The sequence below is a fragment of the Phragmites australis genome, chromosome 6, assembly GCF_958298935.1.
Source record: "Phragmites australis chromosome 6, lpPhrAust1.1, whole genome shotgun sequence".
Taxonomy (NCBI): Eukaryota; Viridiplantae; Streptophyta; class Magnoliopsida; order Poales; family Poaceae; genus Phragmites; species Phragmites australis.
Genome location: NC_084926.1, coordinates 37,177,422 through 37,190,649, shown reverse-complemented (window position 1 = coordinate 37,190,649; position 13,228 = coordinate 37,177,422).

The following is a 13,228-nucleotide window of genomic DNA, read 5'->3' as shown; positions in this document are numbered from 1 at the left end:
CATTGCAGTTCTCCTGGTGTGCTTATTTGCTCAAAGAGCTCACTGCCTTGTCTTTTACAATTTGTTTTCATGAATGGCAGTCATAGAAGAATTTGCATTCTTCAAGCTCTGAATGCATCATACTTGTAACAGGGTACCATAGGAGTGTGTCACACTGGTGCACATTAGTTCAGTAAAAAGAGATATATTTGATGAGTACCTTTCTAGTTCAGTAAGCAATAATAGTTAATAGTTGTTAGCTTAAGGCTACTAGCTGTAATATGTACGCCCTCATCATACATTTTCAACTCACCCATGTTGTCCTTGTTTTGCATATGGCTCGAGCTTGCACGATGTATAAGGATATTGAGGGGAAGCCGTTTGTATATACGCACTGTTGGGTCATGCTTGCCGACCACCCCAAGTGGCATGCGCACGAGTCCACGAAGGCGCAAAAGATGCAAGACGGAGCCGATGGACATTCCAGCCAAGTAGCATGCAAGGAAGTGGCGAATGACGTAGCATCGAACGCATCTATTGACCTTCCTAGGCCTATTGGAAGGGAGGCAGCTAAAGCGGCCCATGCTCGGAAATCACCTCCCACTACATCTTTGCATACCGTGTTGGGTGAGATGTATGAAAGCCACCTTGTTGAGATTTGTGAAACAAAGAAGGTTATGGTGGAGTTGAAGAAGGAGTAGATTTCAATCATGTGTCTGTAGGCATCCGTCCAAGTAAATGATCAGGACAAGCGTATAATGAAGGTCGACTTGGACAGTGTTAGTGGTCCCCTTAGAGACTACTACAAGAAGAGGCGGGAAGATATCCTCGCACGATGGAAGCTCACAGAGCAGACCACGTAGTCGCCCTTGTTTCACTTCTTTGCAATGTGCTTTTGGCGAATTTGCAAGAACTCTTTGTCCTGGCAACCTATGTGTAATATTTTCCAAATATTTAGATTCCAAACTGTGTGTGAATTCGTTGTATGGACTTGCACTGAGCAATATGACGAATTTGCTTCAATGCAAGCAGGTGTATATGCTGCCTGATTTTATTTGCGTGCTACTTTCTTGATCGATGTCATTGTAGAGAAGGGTTGGGGCATTTGGTTAATAGCCCTTGTTTCACTGAAGCTACTTCATTTGAGCCATCATTTTTGCTATTGAATAAAACAGAGAGGGAATATGCATATGTGATTTACGCCATCGGGCAGCATGTTCTTCAAATGTGCATATGACCGACAGAATAAGCTAGTAGTTTGTACAAGCTTTGTTCAGGATAGATTGTGATTTACGAATAGCACAGGATTATTATTGTTCAAAGATTACAAACATGCCACACATAGAGTTACCAAATGAGCTAGTAGTTTGTATAAACTTAGTTCATTCCACTGGAAATCAAGTTCAGAGAAAGTCTTCTTCATTGCAGACATGCGATTCTTCAAAGAAGGTACACAATAACGATACAAATCCTTCAGGCATTAATGATACAAATAGCAACTGACAAGAACTAAAACTAACAATAAGGATACACTACATTACGATGCATGTGAAAGGATAATGATGTCGCCTAGATGGGGTGAATAGGCGTTTTTGCAAAAAATAAAATTGTTCCCTTTTATCGTTGGACTAAACTTGCAACAAAAAATAAACTAACAATTTTTTCATAAGTAAATATCCTAAATATGATAGGCTCAACTAGTACATAATCACTCTAAATAAGTGTGAAAGTTACAATCTTAGGGTGACAAAAATTATTCAATTCTAGCAAAAAATATTCAAGAAAACATTAATTGAAAAACCCTAAAACATGTTCACTGTAGTATCTGGGTCAACCCGGAGTATCCGGGTTGAGAGTAGATTGTACAGTATCCGGAATCTTCGGGTTAAATCTAGAACCTCAGGGTCCTGTACAGAATGTGCTCAAAATTGAAATTAAAGTACAGCTAAAGAGTTCTAGCTCAAACCAAATATAGTTATGTGTTCCAACTGATGATTCCAAATAGATCCATGAAGAACCTACAATCAATTTAACACGAGCAAGTAGATCAAGCAAAATGCACAAATATTAAGCAAGAACACAAGAACATGAAAATAAGAGAGGAGATACACGATTTATTTCTCGAAGTTCAGACACCTCCTCTATAGGTTCCTACGGCTCCATTGAGGGGTTCGGTCACACTTGAGCCGGGTCTCTCTCAACCCTTTTCCTCTCTAAGCTCGGTCACACTTGAGATTGACTTCCACTCTTGATTTCTTCCCTTGCGGAGGCAAAATCGAAGCATTCACAAACTTCCCGCGGCACACCGCAACCTTGGAAACTCAAAGCTCCAAGAGTAATAAACGCTTCGCGAACTTCTCACCAATGAACTCAAGTGCTCAAGAATGGATTTTAGCTCACTTTTCTTCTCAAATCTCTCACTAAAATGGAGTGGAAAGGAGTTCTTTTGCCTCTAAACTGTGTTCTCTTTCGTGCCCTTGCAGCAGCTCCAAAGGATCAACCCCCAAAACTAGCCGTTACAACATTTTTTTTAGTGACCCAGAGTCTCTGGGTAAACTAAAAAGGCCCAAATTGAGACCCTATCTCGGAACCTCAACCGGAGTATCCGGAACCTGGAGTATCCGAGTCAACCCGAGGTATCCCGATAAACCAAAAAGGCTCTAATAGATCACTCGGCTTGGAACCTCACCCGGAGACTCCAGACAATCCGAAGTATCTGAGTTCAACACAGTTGGCCCTCTAAAAACGACGATAACTATTGATCCCGAAGTCCGATTTTAACGATTTTTGACTCTATGGAAAGATTATTCAGAGGGCTACACATCCTAACTGAATTCATGATGTCAAACATATTGGATTAAATTAGGAACACTCCGAAACCAAATTCAGACACTTTCACACTTTCTGCACCAGGATTTCTAAATAAAACTCTCACTTGGGTTTTGTTAGAAACTCTTGAGCACTGAGACACGACAATTAGCTCTACGTTGTATCTCTCTTAATAGTGCAATATACCTATACTCAAATTCAAATGTAAAACTCTTTTGAACCAATTTGAGCTTTTGAATACCTTCAAGTACCGCTTCTTTCTTTCAAACCTTGATGGTTGCCAACTTCCATATAATCTTTACTCCATTTCTTCTTGATTCTTCATATGATTAATGCAAATAATTCATTGCTTCCTAAGGCCTCACATGGTACATTAGCGCAAAGCCTTCACTCGCTCTTTAACACCGTCTTGGTCCTTCAACGCCAAGCTATTTGCTTGCCCTTCACCATGGATGGTCCATCGCAGTCGAGTCTTACTTTCCCTTCACCGTCTTGCCATAGAAAACCACTTTGTATTCAACATATTCAAGGAATTCACTTTATCAAATATGGAGTCCACTCTTATTCTTCACTTTTGGCATATATGATTTCAATTCAACTTATGCCTTTTTATAGATCCTAATCCCAACTCACTCTTAAGTACAAAGCACATGGGTTAGTTTATAAAACTTAATTAACAATTTCATATTTTTAGTTACTTGATCTCTACAAGTAACTTAGCATTTACACTTATCATCAATCTTCTTGCGCTTCTCCTTCTCCTCATGAGCATCACTATGCATCCCCGAGCATCACCTAGAGTTCATTCATCTTGATGCACTTTCAATCTCCCTATTCACCTAGAACTCATGCATATCTCTCCTACATGTATGACCTATGAAACAACCTACTAACAATTCTTAATAACGTTGTTAGTCCATATGTATTGTCATTAATTATCAAAACCACACATAAGGGCTAGATACACTTTCAGCCTGACATGCCAACGACGACGCATGTCCTAGATGGAACGTGATGACCGATCTACTGTGCTCCATGACAACTCCATAGGTGCTCCACCTAAATCATCACTCGGTTGCTGGTGCAATTCTTGGTTCCTGATTGCTTCAGTGACTTCGATGTACTGGAGGATGGCTTGGTCTGGATCATGATGCACTGTCGCTTTCTGGCCCATATAGTCGTACACCTCCTCCACATCGGTGTCGCCCCTCTCGTCCTTAATGATCATATTGTGCATTATGACACATGCGGTCATAATGTTGTGTAACGTGCTTTCATTCCAAACTCTTGCTAGGCCGCAAATTATGGCGAACCTCGACTGCAGGACACCAAATGCGCGTTTAACATCTTTCCGGACTGCTACTTGCATGGTGGAGAAATGCACGCTCTTGTTCCCCCTTGGTGCTGAAATTGGCTTCAATATGGTCACCTATTCGGGGCAAATTCCATCACCTAGGTAGTAGCACATGTCATATGTGTTACCATTAATGATGTATGACATAGGAGGCGCAGTCCCATCCGTGAGCCTGTTGAAAATGTTAGAGCGGTGCAAAACATTTATATCGTTCAGACTACCAAGTATTCCAAAGAAAACATGTCATATCCATAGATCATATGACGCAACCGCCTCTAAATGCAGTCGATGCTCCCCAGCATCCCGGGGGACCCTCTCTGCTCGCCAATGTCTAATAGTCGAGCAATATCCTCCGCAGCTGGAGCGTGGAGGTACTCATCGGAGAAAAGTAAGACAACAGCTTGCACAAACTTTGTCAGGGCGAGCATCACTGTGCTACCCGCTATCTGAACATACTCATCCACTACGTCTACACTGACTCTGTACGCCAGTTGTTATATGTCATCTGTCATCTTTTGGAGGGGGCTTAGGCCTCGTTTCCCAGTGGCATCCCTCTTCTGTTGAAACCATGGGTTGTTATGCTCCACAGCAGCGGTAATTCTCAAGAATAATGGTTGACTCATTCGAAACCTTAGAGGGTGAACAGTCATTAGTATGGATCACAACCAATACATGTGCTTAGTAGGGAAGATGGTCTTACCTATGACGGAACAATGTATCACCATACACTAGGTTGTCGATGAAGTAGTCTTGGAATAGCCTGGCAGCACCTTCCTGGTGCCCATGATCTATGACCGCATGGCCTGGCACGGAGCCACGCTAACGGCTGCAACCTTGGGCAGCAAGCTGTTCCTCCTCGATGGCGAGCAGCAACATTAATTCGTCCTCTTCGTTGCTTGAGTCCAATGAGAACAAGAACATATTTTCAGACGTAGATGAGCTCATTGTGTAAATGTGAAATGTGAAGGCAATTGTGCCTCTCTACTATGGTGGCCGCCTCTTTTACAGGGACGACAGTCTTCTCAAGGAAGCAACATATGCCTGGCTTCCCTTGCAAGCTACCAGGCATGTACTCAATTACTTCCATGGGAAGACTCATGACCACGAAGCCAGCACGCATGTGACACCTACGAAAAGATTCTTGTACACGAAACTAGCGGCGAAATGATTTTAGAAATAAGATTGTTTATGTATGAAACACATGTATATATTGCTAGTTTATTATTGGTTGCCGCCATAAAATAGGTAGCGTACGTCCAGCTCGCTCTACGAATTTTGGAAAACAACGAAACAGAGAAGATAGTGGTAGAGAGATTGATGGCGGAAAAAGTTTGGGTTTGAGGCACAGCGATCGTTCTTGTCACTGTAAAAAATACATGTACGGCGTATACATACCATATATACACAGTCGTATTGTGTGTGTTGTGGCAGTTATGAGGAAATGATAGAATATTAGAAGTATGTTGAGGAAAAGAATGTTGTTAGGGTGTAGGAATCTGAAGAGAACGAATCTAGGAAGGGAATCCCTTCAGGAAAGGATTTTGAACTGGGAATGGAAGGAAACGGTTGGAGATAGTCTTAGAAGGTGTTGTAAATCACGAAGGTTTAAAAATCTATAGTTTCTCAAGAAGTGATGTCCAAAAACCTATAGTCTTGCGATATGTATGGAGCATGGTGGTAAAGCTCCAAGTTGAGAGCCAAACTGACAAGATTCGAAACCCATTCCGTATACCTCTCTGTAAGCCTCTAATGAAGGCCGAGCATTAGGAACTCTATTTAAAAAAACAAAAAAAAACCCTATAGTACGTCTTCATGAAATTACTTGTTAATATGTTTAGTTTTCTTAATATTTATACTAATGCACTTCAGTAAATTACATTTCAGCAACACAAATCATAGTGACGGGTGCGATAAGCTTTTCTAAGAAAGATTGATTACAAATACAATCGTATTTTTATCCATTTGGAATGTATACTCGACCCAGAACCCGCAACATGAGTGTTAGTTTAGCACGTACGCGACAGCTGTAGGGAGGACGATATTTTAACAGCCGTGCAACAAACGAGGAGGAGGCGTCTAAGTTAAGAAGAGGTTACAATTGTACGTCTGCTCTTAATTTTATCTAAGATAATTTGGTATAGTGATTATAGGCTCTCTAGCTATGGGCCAAAATCTAAATAAAAAAAGACCGAACGTAACAGATAAAGAAAAAAAACTCACCAATTAAGATATTTGTATGTCGTTGACGATATAAACTTCATAGCACTGCTATGTCGCCGATATTTGCAAGCTCCAGAGGCGAGCACGATCTTCTCAGTTCATGCACTGCAGACAAAAGCTATCCCAGCATACCATAGCAGAATTTCGAACATGAAATTTCCACTGCCCTTGCACATATAAGGTATACGATTTTAAATAAATAATAAAATTATTTATTTATTATGAGATTTATATTAAAGGGATAGGTGAAAAAAATTATAAGGTATACGAGAAAAATCAATTAATATATAAATATCAGATAAGAGATAAACTATTGCATTTTCTGGAATTTCTCCTACTAGCCTCACACGCTGGGCCCAGTAAGCAGTCCCCAGCGCTTTTTACTTCACAGTACCCCACGAGAGCACGGCCCATCACAAGCTAAACTCCCTGGCCTGGCCCATTACCTCGGAGTCATTGGGCCCACTAGGCAGCCTCTCCTCTGGGCCAGCCATCGGCCATTCCAATTCCACAGCCGCAGGCAGTGAGGCAGAGTCGCTCTCGCGCGCCTTGTGAGCGAACCCCTAAATAAAAGTATCGAGAAATCACTACTACCGAGTGTAGTTTACTAATTTTTTTTAAAATAATTATAAAATAAGACATAATATAGAAGAAATTTTTTTTTTTATCTATATTTACAATAAAAGGTTATGCTCTCTATATATAATATCAAAAATCCATGAGAGATAGAATCAAATCATTCAAGAGATCAAGACAGGCTCACATTTGGTGGTGAAACTCCTGATTTCCTAACACTCCCCCTTAGTCACTTCTCGCGAAATACATATGTCTCTCCCTAAAAATCTAGTGGGAAAATTGGGGAAAAAAATACATAGCTCGCGACATGATCATACGAATTGTCTCGTTAAAAACTTTAACATGAGAAACTTTAGAAAAACTCATTTAAGGGGAAAAGAGTATAATTCACCCAAAATACTTTATATAATCTTTATAATTAACTTTAGGCACTTAATCTTCTTGACTAAGATTTAATTCTTTATATCGATATTATGTGAAAATTCTCCTCTAAATATGCAACTCTCTAAACCTCATCATTCCAATGCCACGAATACATCTTTCAAAACGAGATGCATAGAGAGACTTATTGAATAAATCTGTAAGATTTTCATGTGACTTGGTATGCATTACCTTTATTTTATTCATTTTATGGAATTCATGAGCATAAAGAACTTAGGGGCGATATGCTTGGTTAAGTTGCTTTTCATATATCTCGATTGTATTTGTGCAACACATACAACATTATCTTCATGGATAATGGTGGGGTGTTAGTGGTGTTAAAACCACATGATTGCTAGATATGATTGATCGCTCTTTTAATCCATGTGTATTCCCGTGCGGTTTCATATAAAGCTATTATTTCTGAGGGGTTCGTCAAAGTAAATATAAGAGTTTGCTTTGACGATTTCCAAGAAATTGCAGTTCCATCACATAGGAAAACATAACCAGTCTTTGATTTCGCTATATGCGGGTCTGACTGATAACCAGCATATGCGTATCTAACCAGACTTAGATCTTGATTTTTTTCGTAGAACAAACACATATCTTTGCTATTTTGCAAGTAACGTAGAATATCATTCACTTCCTTCCAATACCTTCTAGTAGGCTCTGCACTGTATTGGTAATTCTGTCCTAATACTTTCTCCCATATTCTCTAGGTCTATAGGGATCTTGATCTTCTTAGGGGTTTTAGTGGGAAATGTTTTTTCAAAACCAAACCGCTTTAACACCTTCTGAATGTAGTTTAACTGATGTACTAAAATTCCATCTGTCACATGCTCTAGCTATAATACGATTTTTTTATTTCAAATTCATACTTCAAGTACAAGCTTATTTCTTCTATTTCTTCTTCTGTACCGATGATATTTAGATCATCTATATATGCAAAAATCCATTCTGGGATCTAACTGTTTCAAACCATATAACGACTTCTTCAATTATACGTTATAAAAGTGTCTATTTATTCTATCCTGATTCGGTAATGGTATTCCTTCAGGTACCTTCATATAAATATCCGAATCTAGGCTCCCATAAAGATATACGGTCACAACATCCATCGATTTCATTTTTAACTCCAGGTTGATTGTCATTGATATTAAATATCTAAAGGTAATTCCATCCATCACCGGAAAATAGATTTTCTCATAATCAACGTCTGTTCATTGAGTGAAACCTTGTGCCACTAGTCGTGCTTTGTATCTCACAATTTTATTCCTTTTATTCCTCTTACGAACAAAAAACCCACTTGTATCCTACTGATTTCATATGGGGAGGTGTGCGGCATACTGGCCCAAAACCTCTCTTTTGTTCAGGGACAACAGTTCAGCTGTTATTGTCTTCTAGTAGTCTTCACAATCTGACCTCATTGTACATTCAGTGAGCGACGTAGGTTCATGGTCATGATCTATAACTGTGGCAATTCTATTTGTGAAGTGTATATCAACTATTGTGGTTGCTATGTTCCAGGATTCCCCTGAATTTACATAGTTCATTGCTATTTCATCATGAGTTGCACTTTCAGGTGCTTCTTCATCTTGCTCTTCATAATTTCTTTCAGGTGCACTTCCAAGTGCTTCTTTACTATTTCTTACTGTTGGAGCAAAACCCTTTAGTTTACCAACGTTAATTTCTATTTCAGCGCGTGCATTTTTGTTGGTTTCTTCCTGCGTGGGAAGATTCAAATCTTGTATGCCTACTTCTTGAGGTTCCATACCATCGTCAGGTCTCAACTGGCTCCCCTTCTTTTTCCTTTGGTGTATTTTTACGATCGGATATGGTAATCTCTCATTTCCCACTTTCTCCAGATGTCTTCGGCTATTTGGGACTTGAGAAACCGAATTTCTTGTCCTTTATTTATTTTTCGGAGCTCCTAGGACAAGATAAGGGGTACCTTCTTTTGGTACTTCCACCCTCTCCGGTGCATTACATGAAGGCACATGCGACTTAGTCATGCTCTTCAAATCACAAAAATGATCAGGCAGATCGTTTGCTAATTTTTGCAAAATGATAAGTTTCTATACTTCTTCATTTGCTTCACTAGTGAGAGGATCATGTGTTGTAATTACTTGTGCCTATCAAATAATTTTCCGACATTCTTCATCCAAGGGTATATTTTCTCTCTCTAATGATAGAAAATTATTTTCATCAAATATACAGTCAACGAAGCGAACCGTATGCAAGGTCCCATAGCGGTTCGCTGTGGCGGTGATATTGGCACATAAACCATATATCTAGGTTTGTGTAAATGAATTTTTTTTGAAATTACCCCTTGCGTTAGTTGTATAGTTGAATGGATGTTGTTGGAGGATGGTCCATAATAAATGAGAGCTGCCGCATGTAAAACTGCATGTCCCCAACATGTAGCAGACAAATTACAGGACTGCAACAAAGGTCTAGTAATGAATTTTATTGCTTTTATCAGTGCTTCGGCTAGTCCATTCTGAGTGTGGACATGCAGTATAGAATATTCAACTTTAATTTCCATACCAATGCAATAATCATCGAACATTTTAGAAGTAAATTCTCCAGCACTATCCATTCTAATGGATTTCACTCGATGGTTAGGAAAAATATTCCTGATATATATGATCTACGAGATCAACTTTGCAAAGGTGTGGTTGCGGGTAGGTAATAGACATACATGTGACTATTTTGAGGATACGTCTATTAATACCATGAAGTACCGAAATATGCCAGAGAGCGACTGAATAGGACCACAAATATTCCCCTGGATTCGGTCCAGAAATATAGGGATTTTATCTTGTACCTTCAAGGTAGACAGTCTTCTTATTGATTTCCCAGTAACACATGCAGGGCATACAAAATCTTTCTGATTTGAGAAATTCTTTACATTTATACCATGACCTTGTTTCTTATCATTCTAAAACTAGAGTGACCTATTCTATCATGCTATAGGAAGAAAAATTCTGCACTATGAGTGAATACTTCAGGTACTTTAATGCGAGTATAGTACAAGCCACTGCTCATGGAGGAAAGTTTTTCTAATATTCTCACTTCATTATCACGCTTAGTGATGAGTAGGTTCTCCCTACCATCTTCTTCACCAGTTTTTACATGAAAACTATTAGCGCAAATATCTTAAGAGATTCCATATAGATTCAGGATACAACAATGCTTCTTCGATGTGCAAAGTAGTTCCCGTAGGTAGTATGATTATGACTCTTTCGGAGCATACTATGCAATTATTACTACTAGTAACAGTCATCACTTATACAGAGCTATTTTCGATAAACTGAAAATACATATTTTCTTTTAAGATGGTATTTATGGTTTCACTATCTATAATACACATTTCCTCCATATGAGTGCCACACTTATTCTGTTAAATACCGAAAAATATTGTTTGCAGCTAAGCTTTCTCTTCTAGAGCTTTCATTCATTCATTCAATCCTTCTAAATTCAACAACTAGATAAAATGGCTAATTATTCTAATTCTAGATAGTGTCTGCGAAATATTCAATCACTTCTTCTTCAATGGCTTTCTTTTCCGCTTCATACTTCATGGATCTTCTACGGCAGTGGAGGAGGACAAATTAAAGGCCTCTGTATCTTCATTGGGAGGTCTTTTACTGTCAATGTGGGAGGATCGTCAACTTCATGTGAGATGATTCCCTTTCAATTGTGGCTACTTTGTTCACTTCCATCCTCACTACAATGGTGAGGTGTGGTTCTGGCTGTTTCTTCTTGTTCTTATGGTATGCTTCCACAAAATGCTTTAGTGCTTTGTAGATTCTTATTCTGCTCATCATATGGCTTGACTTCTTTCTTTGTCCTGCCATTATTATCATCATCATGCTTGATCTTGTCTACCACCACTTTCCTTCCTACCTTCCTCTGCTTCTTACTATGATTCTTGCGTGCTATGAAATAGTTGTGATTGACTTCTAAGGCACTGCTCTCTCCTTACAGCTGAGATAAGAAGTTCTTTTTTATGACGTCATCATGAACTTTATGAAGCTGTAACATATCAATCAATTCAAAATACTTCTTGTATTTTGATTGACGATGATTGCGTGCGGATTCTGCAGCATTCGGGTGGAAAGTGGAGAGAGTCTTCTCAATTTTCTCCTCTTCTGTGATCTCTTTCCCACATAGACACATGAGTGTGCAAATACGGTGTAGCGTGAAGTTGTACTCTCTAACATTCTTGTAGTCATAGAAAAATAGGGCCAAACTCATTCTTGCTCTGCAAGAGGCTTGGTGGTGTATTTAAGACGCTCAAAATACTCCTGCAGTGCGTCCCATAATACCTTACGTTGGTCATTACCATGTACTCATCCTTCAAAGTGGGGAGAGATGGTGGCAGAGAAAATGAAGTGCCTGATCATTCTCATCCTCCGTGAGAACCATTGCACTACTTGTTCCTAGGCCAATATTAGGGTGGAGCCTTTCTGCTTGCAGTATAATCCGGACATCCGATACCCATGTGAGATAGTTGTAGCCATCTGCACTCAACTCAACGAACTTCTTGTTCATGATGCCAGCCATCTTCATACTCAAATGACGCAAGTATTACTGCTAGTAAAGTTGCATCGTGTTGCTAAATAGGATTGCTGCAAATTTTCCAATATTTTCTATGATATTATATCAATATTACTGAATTTAAACGTATAATAGGCAATTTAAACAGTAATAGTAACATAGAAATAAATATTGCATAATTGAAAAAATAGATGCAAAATTCAAATTCTAGAGGTACTTTTCTGCAAGAAAGAGTACTTAAGGGATTTTTTTTGCAAAGTCCTAGGGTTTATACGCAAAACTTCAGGATTTACGTAATTTCAAGAAATCACAAGGTCTAATTTGCGAAATTTTTATATTCCTTTAATTTTCTATTTGTGCCCTTTCATATTCTTTCTAATCGGCCCATCTTTTTTCTATTTTCTTATTCCGACCAATTTTCTTCCTTTATTGGACCGACCTGCTAGTATTGGACCGGTCCAACCCATTCTAGCCCACGAATCTCAATTCTTTCTCTCGGTTGTGAATGGGCTACCAGCCCATTTGGCCCAATCGACCCAAGGGTTAGGGCTTCCACTCGGTGGTGGCTGCTAGGCCCATCTCGTGCGGGTGGCGTCGTACTGCTCGGAGAGCTCGCGTGTGACGGCGGCTTCCGGCCGGGCGAATGATAGCATCAGCTACACCCTTTTCCATTTGTGTCGTGAGTATCAGCAGGAGTGTGCGGTCGGGGCCTCTGCACAACGAGGTCTTCGGCCGACTTCCTTCTCCCTCGCGTCATGAATAGCAACGAGCCTTGTTACGCACGTCAGGCTTCTGCAGGAGACAGCGCGGCCGTGCACAACAACAAGCGGCCGAGCCTTGAACAACACAACGTCGTGCATAGTGAGGCTCAGTGGCGCATTCCACGGCCAGGGCACATGACAAGATAGCGCGACAGGGATTCGACCCGGTTGTTCTTCGGTTTGCTCAAAGCAGCAGCGGGGCGGCAACACTGCAAGGTTACGTGGCAGGTTCGTGGAGGTGATACGGCGGCATTGCAGGGGCACGACGTGGTTAGTGCCTAGATGCATGTCCTTCATGGCAAGCAAGATTCGATGGGTAGAGGTGCATGTCCTTCACGTGCAGATGCCAACACAGAGGTGCATGTCCTTTACGTGCAACAAGATTTGGTGGACAACAACAGTACAACGTAGCAGATCAGCGGCGTGCACGATGGCGTGCAGCAGCACCATGGCTGGGGGTGCAACAATCAAGGGCACATCGGCCTGCAAGGCAACATGTCGGCCTGGTCATCATCGGCGGCAGACA